This window comes from Cinclus cinclus, chromosome 3, assembly GCF_963662255.1.
Source record: "Cinclus cinclus chromosome 3, bCinCin1.1, whole genome shotgun sequence".
NCBI lineage: Eukaryota > Metazoa > Chordata > Aves > Passeriformes > Cinclidae > Cinclus > Cinclus cinclus.
The window spans coordinates 27612771-27628693 of record NC_085048.1 but is presented as its reverse complement, the minus strand read 5'-3'; positions in this window follow the sequence as shown (position 1 = coordinate 27628693).

The following is a 15923-nucleotide window of genomic DNA, read 5'->3' as shown; positions in this document are numbered from 1 at the left end:
ACTTTTGCCCTTGTGTTCTTCATAGAGAGAACAATCAGTTGAGTGTTCTGAAATGGTGCATGAGGCAGACTCCTTCACCAAACTGCAAACTAAAGGAGGCAACCTGAACTGAGCCCTCAATTACATATTTTTTTAAAAATTCTCAGTGGTGGAAAATCTTCTGCTTCTGCTGTTAATTATTCTCACTCTTAAACCCTGTGTTTTCTAATATATTTGCATTTGTCTGGCTTCAGTTTCCTGCCTTTGGTTCATGTTATATTTTTCTCTGTTTCATTTATAAAAGCTTAATGCTTTCTACTCATGAAAATAGTTATAATAGTTATGCCCTGAGAGAAACTGTTTTCTTATCTCACAAAAGCTGTTGTCATTTTGAAAAATTCAGGAAAATAATTTAATTGAAGTGTCTGAAATGTAGACCAAACCCAAATGTATTTGTACTTCATAATACAAGAAACAATACTGAAATATTGTGTGCAGATTTTTTACTGATAGAAATTTTATATTCTTTTATTAATGTAATCATGATACTTCTAAATCTGCAGTTCACAAACAAAAATGTTCATCCTTTTTCATTCTCTCAACCTTAATTTTTTCCCTCCACTCCCTGAAATGTATCTGTAATCCTTTTCACTCTTTGACTTGCTTAGTGACAGCACAAGTTTTTAAAATACTTGTGATTAATTTTTAAAGGTTCTTTAAAAGTGGTGAACAAAAATACTCACTTTCTAAACACTTCTCTCTCATCAACACATAAAAGAGTTAATCCTGCCCCTCTACTCAGTCCCAAGTGCAGTAGCATAGCACTGTGTCCAGTTCTGAACACCTCTCTTATGAGGAAAGATTCAGAGGGGCTGGGTCTGTTAAGCCTCAAAAAGAGATGAATGAGAGGGGACCTCATCAATGTCTGTCAGTATCTAAAGGGAGGGTGTCAGGAGGATGTTTCCAGGCTCTTCCCAGTAGTGCCAAGCAATAGAACAAAAGGTAGTGGGCAGAAACTGATGTACAGGAAATTACATCTGAATATGAGGAAGAACTTTAGGGTGCAGGTAACTGAGCAATGGCGCAGATTACCCAGAGAGGTTTTTGAGTCTCCCTTACTGGAGCTATTCAAGAACTGTCTGAACACATTTCTGTGCCATGTGCTCTAGGGTTCCTCTGCTTGAGCAGAGAGATTGGATCCACTGTTGTCCCTTCCAGCCTGTGATTCTGTGATTCTGTGAGTTTCCTCATAGCAGTAGCTTTGAACGTCATGATGAATGTTGCCTTTAAATTTGTCCTGTTCCTTCTCTTTTCCTTATTAGATTCCGAACATTTTAAAAACTTTCCTTTGCACCAAAAAATCCTTCCATTTTGTAACAGGAATATACATTTTTAAACTTACACTAGGATACCACAGTAAAAGAATATACTCTTTTGATGGATTTTTCCTAAGTAAGCCATATGTGACCTATAGTCAGCATCTCTTTATCTCTTGTTAATTCCTCCATAGCATTTTAGATCTGCTATCCTTGTTATACATCTTCACTTAGTCTTGAAGAGGTCATATACTTTTCTTTCTCCTTTTTTATTTTTAATATGTTATTTTTCTTTTGCTCTAATCTTGTCAACCAGCTGGTTAAAAGCCTCTCTAATATTCTTCAGTGATTCTCCTAGGAAGACCTTAACCTTAACCTTAACATTTTTTGTTTTTCTCATGAGATACAGTCTCAGACATTTCCCTTCAGCCAAATACTGATTCATATCAGAATATCTAAATTTATTACTGAATTTTCTCTGACTTTAGCTGGTTTGCCAATCTCAGTAAAATTTAATTTATGTATGCTGGAGAGAACAGGAAGAAGAGGCCTTAGCAGAACAAAATTCTGTTCTACCGTTTGTCGTTAATAAAATACTTTGTGCAATGTGTTCAATAATCTTCATCCTTTCAACATGGTTTTCCATCATCTGAAATATTCTGACATCACAACTTGAACTGTTATCAAGAGATTTTTTGAAAGAAAAAGGAAGACATAGAAAGGATGGTCAATCCACCTATTTAAGTTTTTTTGTCATTCTGCTCCTGTATTCAATTTACCTCCTGTTACCAAGTTTAATTGTAAACAATCTTGTGGATCCACAATCTCACATAAGAAGCAATTAGATATATTTATTAAAGCAAAAAGCAACATAATTTACAACTTTGAGAATAGAGTCTGGAGAAGATCATGAAGACGACTGAAGCACCTGAGTGATGGTAGGAAAATACTTAGTTTTTCTTATTTCCCTTAGGTTTCTCCTTTCTGTCATGTCTCTGCTGCATAGATATGTACAGTTTCCCTTAACTAATGCAGCCATACCAGAAAGCTTACATTATTTACATCTTGTAGTGTTATCTAAGACTTTCCATGCAAACGTTATTCCAGAATAATATTTTTAAAGTTCAGAGGACTTCAGAATCACATCAAATTATTTATCTGATTGCAAAATGTGTATTTTAATGCAATCCATGTTTTAAAAAGTTAAACCTCTGCTCACAACAAAATTCAATTTTCTTACATGGCACATTACTATAGAGACAATTAACTGTACGATGGAAGACTTTCAAGAAAACTGAGTGAGAAAAATTATTTTTCATCCATGTTTTCCTGCTAAGAGGCTATTAAAACATCTCACAAAGAGATTTCATGAGGGGTTAGTTGCAAGGAAGCCCTCATTATAAAATGGATGAGCACAAGTCATAGCAAAACAAAAATTATATCAAGAAGGAAAAATAACAATAAATTGAATACGGGAGTAAGAGGAACTAATCAGAAGCATATCTACATGACAATACAAGTGGCAACACCAAAGCTGCCAGCTCAAATGCTTAAGAATTCTTCCAGAGAGCCAAAAGCATTTGCTGAGGTAAAAATATCTGTACAGTCTGACATCTCTGCTGCAAAAATGAGGAGTATGAGCACTATAATAAGCTGAGAATAGTGTATGGCCTATCCCTAAAAAAAAAGCATATATTTTTTCTTTTATTTCAAATTGACAGAAAGGACTTGTGGGAAAATATTAAAAAACATGACCCTCCCACCCTTCCACTTCCCATCAAAAATAATACATTGAACTAATGCAGAATTGTTTTTTATTCTAGTAGTCACTCACCAAGAACACAGGTATGTTTTGGGCAAGAAAGCATCATACACAAAATAAGTGAAGAGTTTTATGCTGAGGGGTTTTCTTTGTTTCACTCTAAATCATGGTCAATCTTACTTTCCACAATACCATTTGTTATTCCATTTTGTATGTCTTAATATACCAAAGCATAAAACACACAGACTGGTAAAAACAGTGTCCAGAATAAAGCTTTTAAAGTGATAATGCTCACATGTCAATTCAAAAACTACTTTATTGTGCTCTTAGTAAAATGGCCCTCTCTTCAACAAAAAGTCAATATGGTGATCCCTTATTGTCTGAAAAATTGACAAGTTAGTGCAATTATTTCTTGTATATCTAGTTGTATAATGGCTATTTGAAGTGAAAACATATTTTTACACTGAGATTTAGAATGGGTCAATGATATTAGAATAATTGAATGTCAATGGAATTATTTCAGTCCCATTCTGATTCATTATAGCCATAAAAGCTGACGTTAAAGCATAATAAAGGTATCTGCTTGGTATGCCCAGGAGCTATTTTTATACTGTAAGTAACAACTGTCTTAATTCTTTTCTGCTGTAAATACCAGAGGTTCAGAAGAAGTTATTGAAATCCAAAAATAATATTTTCTTTATAAATGTTTGAAACCATTAGAAAAGTTTTTTTTTAGTGTCCTTTGCCTATGGAATCATTTCACTGATTTCCACCTGCTTTTAAAGGTAGTTGACACTGTGAGAAATCAGGGGAAATAAGCTGGACCATAATCTAAAGAAAAACTGGTATCATGATAGGAATAGATAGCTGACCTTTTATAGCAGCACTAATGAGAATCACTCTAATAATTACTGTAACCAGACCTCAGAAAACAAATTTTCTCTGGCAATTCATGTTTTAGAATATTTAGATGCATTAATGTTCAATGTAATTCAAGATCCTTAGTGTTTTAGTGGGTTGATTAGTATTTTCAATATCCTTAAATTGATTCTCTGTGAAACAGCTAAATCAGTTAGTTGAGGGTTTATAATCTGGAAAGAAAATAAGACAATGAATAAACCAACACTTGGTAGCATTTCATACAGGAAAATCATGTAAAGCATTTTAACTTTGGAACTCAATAATACATACAGCTAGATATTTTCAAAGTTGTGCAAAAATTATTTCATCATATCAAATGGACACTTCAAGAAACATAAGGAGTATTAAGCATCACTCTGTTTTGATTCTTCATTCTACATGATAACAATTGCTCATTCTGTACTTAAAGTATTAAAGTATTTAAATACATTCTGTATTTAAAGTAAGACTACTATCATGGAAACCATAGAAATACAATGAAATTTCCACAGCTGCAAACATTTTGCAAGAAAGGCAGCAAGCCTTGAAGAGTCCATTCATTATATATCGTGGCAGGAAAGTTCCATTAAAGTGATGTCAAAACAGACACAGCACTAACACAGAACTAGCTGTTGTGTGGTGCTTCCAAAACCATATAGAAAATGAGGACCATGAGTAGAAGAACCAGAGTTCAGTCTCTTGTAGATTTGTGTTTTACTTGGAGGATACCCTGATGTTAAAAACATTTGAATGGACACAAAGGTATTTTCTTCAGAATTGAAATAACAGGATCTTTCCACCAACTATTTTTTCCTATTTTTAAAACAAAATAATATCTATCTAGACTATTAAAACAACCTAAGCAGGTTAAAATCTTTATGAGATGATGTGTGAAAGACAGATACACACATAAAGCAAGTTTTAATTCTGTGTAAGAGTTTACAGATGCATAGGTTTCTAAGATACTGTAGCAGTCAGAAGAGATCTGGTCAATAAACTCAGGGGAGTCCAGACAGTATTTCAGCTGGCCTTCTACTGCACAGGGATTCTTTTGCCATGTATAGGTGATACATTTTAAATTCTTTAGGTATGTTGCCTGGCCTTTGGTAGAGACTTAGAAGGTCATGAGTCTCTCACAGGTCTTGTGTGTTACCTGACCCTCCTATGTGATACCCCAGGCAGTATCTAGACTTGCAATTGAATCAAGCATCTACAGGCTACACAGAAGAATAAATCTCCAGGCTTGTTGACTTGCTGATTGTGCTGATAGGGCTCCTGTGCTGACTTCAGCTGCTCACCCCTGGGGGCCTAGGGACATTTAAGATGACATTGAATATGGTGTTTAGCCTCATCCTGGGATGGCACGTTCCATTCCATTGTATCACACAAGCCCGTGTGTAAGTCGTTGACTAAAACACGGCATTTATAATGTCACTGAACACTTATGTGTATGCATCTCCCATGAGACTCACGGATAGTAAGGGAAGCCCAGATAACTGTGACACATACAGGCTCTTCTATCTGTACACTTAAATTTGTCTGCATAAATCTAGAATTTGAGTTCTCACCAGAAATATATCTACATGTCAGTTGTGTAGTAAGGTGAGACTTGTTTACTTCAGATGTCAAACAAGCTTCATCAATATGGAATTTGCTAGCTCTATACTTATAATAATATTACAAAAACTTTTGCTGAAAAAAATAAACAAAGAAACAAAAAACAGCAACAGATCAACAAGCTATTTCAAGTTCATATTTCACTTATATCCCGTTATTGTTTAATACATACAGAACACAGTACAGACATTGTACACTAGATGTACTTTTAAGCAAATAGGTTCTGTAAAATACATACATTAAGAAAAAAAAGCTAAATAATGATTAAAATAATCAAAATGACAAGTTATTTTTTTCTTTACATATTTCTGGACCTGAAGTCTGACCACCTCACAAAGAAATTTTAGTATGAAGATTCATAAGTTTTATCAATTACTACAATCAATCTTTAAAAAAAGGAAAAAAAAGAAAAAAGTCATCCTAGGTCTGAATGTAAAATACAACATTTTGCTGGACAGTTTATTACTATTGTCTGGTGAGAAACAAAGATGAGGTATATGTTGCCAAATATCACACTTTCTGACTTTAAGCCTTACAGAGAAATACAAGCAGGGTATAAGGAAGAAGACGTGACAAGAACCAAGAAAGAACCAAGAACCCTAATTACTGCAGGAATCCGTATGCTACTGCATTATATAAAGATGACAGTTCACAAAATTTTATTCTGGGCAGAATAGGAACACGTGAAGAAATAAAAATGTAGAAGACTGACACAGACCAAAGTACAGAAATTAGTAAGTAGAGCAACATAAGCCAGTAAATGCAAGCAAATCAATGCAAACTCAGAGTATCACATTTATGGGATCCCTGTCACATCATAATGATTCATCATCCTTTCCACCAAAGCTCAGACTTTTTCTGATTGTCACAAGCTTGGTGAAGAAAGTTAATCAAGCAAAATGAATAAATCACTATGTCATTTTTAGTACAATTCAGATTCTCCTGCTTAAAGATATAGAAGTCCAAAAGTATCTATTGCTGATGACATATACACCACTCCTCAAGCATATTCCAGAAGTCCTGCACTGATTTAAAAGGTAGCACTGAGAATTATTCTTCTTGAGAAAGTGATCTGGATATTGATGGTGACACTAATGAAACAAAACACCAGAACACTGCCATTCAGTTCAATGAAACAGAAAAGTGGGGGAAAAGAATGTTAGCCAAAAGTGATCCTTTTATATGTTTTCAGAATATTTTGTATTCTGTATTACATTTTTTGCATCCACATACTGATCCAAATTATGACAGTTTAAGATGTTACTTTTTCTTCTGCCTGTCACCAGCATATAAGTGCTTCTCAGTAGCTTGGTCACTATACTCTTAATATAAGAATAAAGCCAAAAATAGAACAGAGAATTTCTGCTTTGTCTAACTCTTATTCAAGCATATAATTACTTGTGCAAGCCTATGGTATAAAAGAGAAATACTATGGATATTGAAAATCACTGCATTTATTCTTATAATACCCTGTGTTATACTGAGAATTTAATAAATGTCTTACTCTACTCAGTACTACTTCTTTTCTGTAAACACAGTACTCAAAAAATCTATATGTGAATGAATGTGAGAAGAGATGCTGCTATAACTATGATAGAGCAGATGATATTGGTGACATATATTTAGGGAAACACAGTATATAATGGGGGGTAAATCAAATGGAGGGAACAGAGAACTTTAAAATAGAAACATTAAGACTTAAAGAGGAGGAATTTCAGGTACTACAAGATAACTGGTTACAATTAACCCTATCTCCACTTAAAGCAATTGAAAAAGGTGCTTGAGATGGAAAAAAGTAATTTTCTGCTCTTTCATGGTCGTTTATGCATTTCAAAATTACTCAGTACAATGTAAACACAGGGGCATGATTCATCAAGGCCTTTGAATGCAATCAAATTAATTTAATGTTGAAATATTAAAACTTAAACTTTAGAATTTTGACTGAGATTAACTTCTGCTGATAGTTTTCCTGAAAAAGGTAACACTGGTTTTGAAAATACACATTGGAATCTATTTAAATTCCGTATGTATCTGAAATAAATTCCATAAAAACACTAGTTAATGAAAACATGTGCAGATATTTTTTTTATTTTCACTTTTCCTTATTGCAATATTCTTTGCATCCTCATGGAACATGAAAATGCCATTCCCAAGAACTCCAAGATTATTTCCTACTGTAATGAAAAGTAATACTGGAATTTGACAAATTCTTCTGAAGGAACTTTCTGGAAAAATATACAAATTAATTCTGATAGCATTATCTGGCTGTTTTTTATTGTTTACTCTCCTATTCTACATATTTTTTATAATGCATGAAGTGCAGATTTTGGGGGATTTTTGTTGTTTATTTTAATTTTTAAGAAGAAACCAATTTTTTCTTATCCATTGTCAAAATGGATATTTAGACATTTTCATTATCTGTGTGGAAACCTATGGAGTTATTAATTTTTGCTCTGTTGTAGAGAAAAAGTCTGTTGAACCTTTAGTATCCTTTAAATAGATGCATGACATAAGCTATGAAGAGCCCTGAACTTCAAAAACACTTTATTTATGTACAGAGTAATTTTTGGTGTGGGCCCATAATGTCCGAGTTTCTGTCAGTTTAAGTGCATTTCCCGAACTTTGGTTTAGGGCTAGTTCTGAACAACTGTGATGTAAGCTGAGTTACAGCCACCCTTGAAAATATATATGTTTTACTAGAATGCACATTAAATGCTTAGCCTAATGAACCTACTTAGAATGAGTCCTGAGAATCATATCCACAGAAGATTGATGTATTTAGAGAAACTATAGTCAATTAAGATTGTTATTTTAATCACCCAGCTTGACTGTAAGCCACCGACATAGACAATTGATTAGACACAATTGATTATACATCGGTTGTAAATGATTAATATTTATTTACTTGAGCAATCCCCTTTCTATGGCGAAAAGTACTGTGTGCAGCTTTGGGCACTCTAATATAAGAAGGATATAGAGCTACTAGAAAGCACCCAAGAACTTCCATGAAGTTGGGGAAGAGCCTTGAGGGGAAATCATACAAGGAATGGCTGAGGTTATTTGGTCTGTTCCGCCTGGAGAAGGTTGAGGGGAAACCTCACTGCAGTTACACCTTCCTTGTGAGAGGAAGAGGAGGGGCAGGCACTGATCTCTGCTCTGTGGTGACCAGTGACAGGACCTGAGGGAACAGCATGAATGTCACAGGCCATTTAGGATGGATATCAGGTACCCCCAGAGGGTGGTTGAGCACTGGCACAGGCTCCCCAGGGAAGTGGTCACAGCACCAAGCCTGACAGAGTCCATGAAGTATTTGGAAAACACTCTCAGGCACAGGGTTTGATTCTTGGGGTGTCCTATGCAGGGCCTGAGTTAGACTGGATCACCCTTGTGGATTTCTTCCAACACAGGATATTCTATTTTGTCGTTTTTTAAACTCAATTTAAAATTTTATTCTGAAGGCATGGGCAAAGCACAAGGCAATAAAATACCCATCAGCAACTCCAGTTTGTTAATCTGCATTTCACTGTCCAGGCAGAGCACATATTAAGAGGTAAAGAAAACAAAAATATATAAATAGTTTTATGTCAGCAAAAGCAGTATTAAGTCTATAGTAATATCATGAATGAACCATCTTCCTTTGACATTCCAATGTTAAATAATTCTATAGGACTTATGAACTAAAGTAAACTTTCTGACCCTTCTATTCTTATTTTCAAAAGTCATGACACAGAAATAGAAATTTCATCAAGACCTTTGTAACTTTGTCTATTTTTTTTTATATTTTGTTCAAAGCACTATATAACCTCTTATACAGGGCTTTTTTTCTTTAATTGTGGTTTAGAACTCTGTATTTTTGAATTGGAAAACAGTCGATGCTCATTTTGGATGGACAGAACCACAAATTGTTGCTTTAAATACCATCCTCTTCTAAGTTCATTTTACTTTAAAAAGAATTAAATTGGCCTTTGGTAATGCTGATCAGATGGTTTCCATGACCTTTCAACATATCCTGTTTGGAATTAGGATGAAAAAAGAAAAATTCAAGACTGTAATGAGAACTGGCATATTGCAACGTTTAATAACTGAGTAGAGACCAATGCAAAACTTTGATGATAATTAAAGCCAAACTTTTGTTCATTTGCCTGAGTTCAACAGATTTTCCAGTCAATGTTAAAAATTCTTTGCAAAACATATTTCCCATTAGACCAAGAGAATTCATATTAAGCATAATCATATTTATATCTTTGAATAGCATCACAGAATTAGACTTTGTAGTCAGAAATTTGTGCTTGTCATCTTCAGTTCTGGGAAATACCTGCTCCTTTCTTAATTACAAACATCAAAGGAACAAGTACTTGCATTCCCCAGGCCAATAAACAAACAATTATTATTTATTTAGACTGTTTAATTTACTGTTATGTATCTGAAATGTGGCAAAATAGATATTTTATAATCAATGCACATGAAAACATAAAGAAATACATGGCATAATACTAAAATGTAAATACTCATCTTTCTAGTTTTAAATAGATTTGCAATTGCTCTTCTCAAATAAAAATTAATCAATGACTTGACACTTTTATGTTTAAAGAAAGTGAACTCATGTGGAAGGGAATCAAGTGCAGCTGAAATTAGGGTTTTGCTTTACTTCATGAGTATTCAGAAACATTAAATGACAGTGTTCAGTGAATTTTATTAATTTAAAGAATGTATATGGAGGATTCTTGGCGATCTTCGTAATGCAGACCATCAGATGAGTTACCTCAAGATGAGCCATAGGAACCTGAAGTTTGAAAATCATAAAAACACTGGAACATGAGATGGCCTGTGTTGGAAAAGACACTAAAAATCGTTTACATCCAACACCCCTGCAGTGACACGTTTCACTGGAAAAGTTGTGAGAGACTGAAATGTTATGGTTAATGGTTTAAACATTGCTATGAAGGATATTTTCCTGTTATGGCAAAACTGTATAAAGAAGTTGTGACCACCAAAGCCTACATATCCCTGAATATGCCTCCTTTGGACTGTGAGCTCAGCCTCCTAAGGGAACTTCAGATAAGATAAAGGTGACACTGTTGCCCAGTTTTGTCAGGTCAAGGAAGATGTGAACAAGGCTGAGGGTGAACAAAAAGAAAGTGAAACCTAGCAGCTATGCTGAAAATTACCTCTGTCTGGGATTAAGGTGGGGAGAAGAAGGAGGAGGAGACTTTTGGGTGTGTGGTGTAACCTCTGGTCAGAGGGAGTGAACACGCATCCTCCCTTACACAAACTGGTTCAGTTGTAAACCCCCCCACCCTGGGAGGGCCACACACACAGGACATTCACCTGAGAGGCAGCTGGGAAGTGTCATAAACCACCAAAGACCCCTAAAATACTCCCTCTCCCTGAGGACTGGCACCAGCTCTGAACGTGATACAAAGTGATGCGACAGATCCAGAGTCTGCTGCAAGAGAATGTGTCAAAATTGTCCTCTACAGGGGAGGTACCTGGGTATTCCTACTTGACCCAAATGTATATTAATCCATTGACTCCATTGAATGTTTTGCAGGACCTTCACCACTGAGAAGATCAGAAGAGGCTCACGATGATGCCCTTGGGATCCATGGAGTGGTGATATTTTCCTCTTTATCTGTTATTTTCTCTCTCTCTTCCCACTCTTTTTTTCCCCTATTTCTTTCTTATTTCTCTCTCTCTACCTCACATTTACTGTTACATAAAATCCACACTATTGACTTTGGCATATGGCCTCATTTGCACCTTAATTCAGGAAAAGGCATCTCTAACAATTTTAATAACCAGGTCTGAACACCAGGTTGCTCAAAGCCCCATCCTACCTGGCCTTCCACACTTCCAGGGATGGGGTATCCACAGCTTTTCTGGGCAACCTGTTCCATTGATTCACCATCAATAAAGAATTCCTTCTTAACAACTAATCTAAACCTACCCTTTTTCAATTTGAAGTCATTGCCAGTTTTCCTGACATTACATGCTCTTGTAAATAGTCTTTCTCTGTATTTCCAGTAGGCTCCCTTCAGGAACTAGAAGGCCACAATTAAGTCACCCCAAAGTCTTCTCTTCTCCAGGCTGAATCCCAATCCCAATTCTTTCAGCCTTTCCTCATAGGAGAGGTGCTTAATCCCTTGATGCCCTCCTTGGGATTCACTCCAACAGGTCCATGTCCTTCCTATCCTGGGGACCCCAGAGTTGGACACAATGCTTCAGCTGGGCTCTGACAAGACCGGAGTAGGGAAGTGGAATCACCTCCCTTCCCTACTTGCTCTTTGAAGTGGCCCAGGATACAATTGGGTTTCTGGGCTGCAAGTGAACACTACTTGGTCATATCCAGTCTCTCATCCACCAGCATCCCCAAGTTCTTCTTGCCAGGACTATTCTTTATTTGTTCAGCTCCCATTTGTAGCCATACCAGAATACCCTAACCTGAAAATCTATGAAGGTTGCTAACATTATACAGTAAGATATGAGGGAAATGTACTATGACTATGAATGTCAATATCAAAGTCAATAGAGAATAGAAGCCCCAGAAATCATACAAACCTAAGTGCAAAACATTAGAAAACAAAAAGGATTAAAACAAGTTAATCTGTCACACAGACCATGCTCTTCCCACTTCCCTGACAAAATATGGTTTAGGAATGGTACTCCCCAGCTGAGTTCTCCCACCAAGACTCTATACCACACTGGTGTTCACCTGGTTCCTCTTCCCTCCTCTCCCCCTTCCTTTCCCCAAGAGGACAACTGGAGGCAAAGATCATGGGCTAAGATAAGAAAAATTTACAAACAGCAATGAAATAAGAAAATTAAAAATAACAGCAACAATATCATAACAAAAGTGTACAAAAAAAAAAAAAGACGATTTACATGCAGTTGCTCACTGAGCCTGACCCACGGCAATGTGACTGGAGCTGGTGGCACTCCACCCCAACAGCTCATCCTCCATACTCTCTACTGACCAGATGCCATCCCCTTCTTCTCAGAAGCCAGACGTCCTTCCCCCACCCCACCTCCTTTCACTGAGATAAGTTAGTACCCAGTAACATCTTGGTCCTGGCCAGGGCCCTTCAGCCACACACCCTCTCAGCTGCTGCAAAAAATTAACCCTGTCCTTGGCTGAAACCAGCACACAAAATAGTACTGAAATAGGGCTGTGAAATAGTCCAATAGGGTATTCATCTGATCCCACTGTATGAAGTGTCTGATATGAAAAATCATAGTATTGGCAATTTTTTGAAGATTTTATGATGGAATCAGCTGAATATAATAAAGATATTTTTTAAGTGAAAGGGAAACTGTAGGTATAAAATGTGTGTGTATATTGAAGGTATGCAAGACACTTCTGAGCAGCTAGGACATGCTACATTAACTTAATGTCTTTGTGAAGACAGACAAATAATTTCAGCTCAAATTAAAAAGGCTGTGTGCTAGTATCATGTATGTTTTGATAATGGGAGTGCAGGTACTTTATTTTTACCCATCTTCACAGATCTCTTTGAATATCCATTTTTTATCACTAGTGTAGTTTTCCCTATAGTTAAATTAAAATGGATTTTTAACACCTGATAAAACTTTCTCCCATAAATAAATAAATATATAAAGAAATAATTTAAAAATAAATATTTCACATAGCATTCTTTCAAAATCTCGGCATCCTTAATTTTTGTGACACTTAGTTCCAACTAATAAAGTAAGTGTGGACCATAGTAATGGCTGGGATACTCTGAATATCTTATTATTAAAGAAATATGATATAAACAAGAAAATAAATTGAAGGACAGTATAGATATTTCTAGGCTGTTTACCTGATATATACTTGAAATTCCTAACCTGGAAGTAAATTTCCAAGCTTATCACCACACTAACCTGACAAGAAAAATATTAGATTTGCCAAAGATTTTTAGACTTTTCTTATCAAAATGGGTCAGAAAGGTGTCAGGCAAGAGATGCAATACCAGGAAACAAAAAGAGAGGCAAAGGATAACTATAGTACACTAAATTTGTCATGATTTTTAGAAGGTTGCCTTGTTCCACTGCTGTAAGTTACAGCCATCAATGTCTTCCTTTAGTCACTCACATTTAAAGGATAAATCTTATGAAGTTTCCAAAGATGAAAACACTTCTGGCCTAATTTTCTAATGCGCTGACACCCAGAGATGCCTGTGAAATCAGTGCAGGTTTTGAGTGCTCAGATTTTTGAAAATCAGGCCACTTATTTTTAATTAAAAGATAGATAAAGGAAAGTGGAGAAAGAAGACATGTATAACTATACCTAAGCAGCTGGAGTTTTTTGACCTCTGGTTCTTACACTCCTCATAATTGTCATGCTGTTACCCTGTGCTCTCTCTGTTTCTTGTGTCCACCGAGTTTTACATGTTTAGTTTGTAACTTTTTGAGGCAAGATGAATATTTTAATGACAAGGAAATACAGTGTATAGCACAAGCAGGCTTTGAAGTCTTGTTAAATACTGTCATTATTTCCATAACATTAATTAGTTACAGCAATAATCAGACAGAGACTTCATCACTTCAAAATCTGAAGCAATTTCCACAGGTACTGAGCAAAATTAAAAAGGTAATCCCCATAGATTTAACAGAGAAAAAGTGTATCTGTGACAATACACAGCACAGGCTGACATCCAGTGAGATTTGTGTCCCAACAGCTGAATTGTATGACTTGGTAAAAGTCACTGTTGCTAGAATAGATTTTTTAAAAGCAGTAGACTTCACAGGTGTGATTCTAAACTGTCTCTGTGTTTACATTCATCCTTTTTCTTTATTACACACCTGTGATTTATATATATGTATATATGTGTTTTGTGAAAAAAATGTTGGATATAGTTTTTAGATTACCTCTCTTGTTTTCATTGATTGCCTCTTGACACAATTGCATTTTATTATTCCTTTAGATAGGTACGACAAACATGGAAGTATTTTTATGTAATTTATCTTCCATTTCGCATTCACAGGCAAAATATCCTGTAAACAGAAAAACTGAGTTGTGAAATCCTTCCCTCAGGTTTTGGAACTTATTTTTAAATTTTGTGTATTTGGCTCACACATTTCTCATTCTGTATCTAGAAGTCACTGTATATATAGGACCTTAGATCTTATTGCAATTTTTTTCTGTTTGTGAAGTTAATAAAAACTGTTGTGTTGACAGGTATTATAATTTACAATGAAGTAGTGTAGTTGTATACACTTGCAGAGTCTTTCCAGGTAAAACAGACTGAAAGGCCTGAAGTCATGTAATTACAGTCAACAGATAATTTGAAAGTCATGAAAAATTTAGAAGAGAGAGAAATAAAAATGAAGTGAAAAAAAAGGGGTTGAAAGAAGTCTAAGAAAAGCCTGAGGCATCTGAAGACAGTCATTACTGATGCAAGACGAGGGATATACTAAAGATAGGTAATGTCAAGAGGGAACTGTAATGAGCCAGAGTTAAAGCATGGCTGCCTGCCTACTGACAGACAAATAAACTACTGTAGACCAGCTTAAGTCTTTTATTTTGCTGATGGTTATCTTTTGCAGGAACAAAAGATTCCTCTTATATACACAGTTGATAAAGTGGGCTGTTCTTTGGAAAAATTCTAGCAGCAACTGTCATTAGTTCTAAATGGTTCCTTTAGGAAATGAGAAGGAAAGAATAAGTTGAAGGGAAAATTCCCAATTCATAATGATTTATTAATAACCACAGATATTTCTTCCATCTGGAATTATCAGCACAGGGAGTTAAAGCATATTGGTCAGCTTAAACATTCATTTTTAAACTAAGAACTCGTGGATGAATGAGTAAGAAGAATTAATTGTGTTAATTGCTCATTAGAATATTCCCAGTATGTCTCTTGATCCCAAACCCACCTTAGAATAAGCTATAGACACTAGGAATGGTCTAGAGATGGATCAGTAGTGGCACACATAGAGTTGTGCTTTACTTGTATAAAACTGTTGAAGATTTTTTACATAGTCAAATCTTCAAGTGAGACCTGATGCAGCCAGAAATGAAGTCATGACTGTGGGCAGTAAATGCAATGTTTCTTCCCAATAAGAACCTAAACAGTCAAACCAAGGACACAGCTGTTTCCCTATAACTGAGTTACCATCAGATTCCCTTCTATTATTCACAGCTTGAGACTTTTAGAGAAAGGACTAGGATATCTTAAAACTGATGGATACATATGGCAATACTAGCTATGCATTGACTTTGGGTTTGGTGGATTTTTTTGTTTGGTTGGTTTTTGTTTGGTTTTTTGGGGTTTTTTTGCATGCAAGAAATGTGAGTCTTTTTAAGTTCATCCAATTATGTAAGAAGAAGGGAGGAGAAATGATTCATT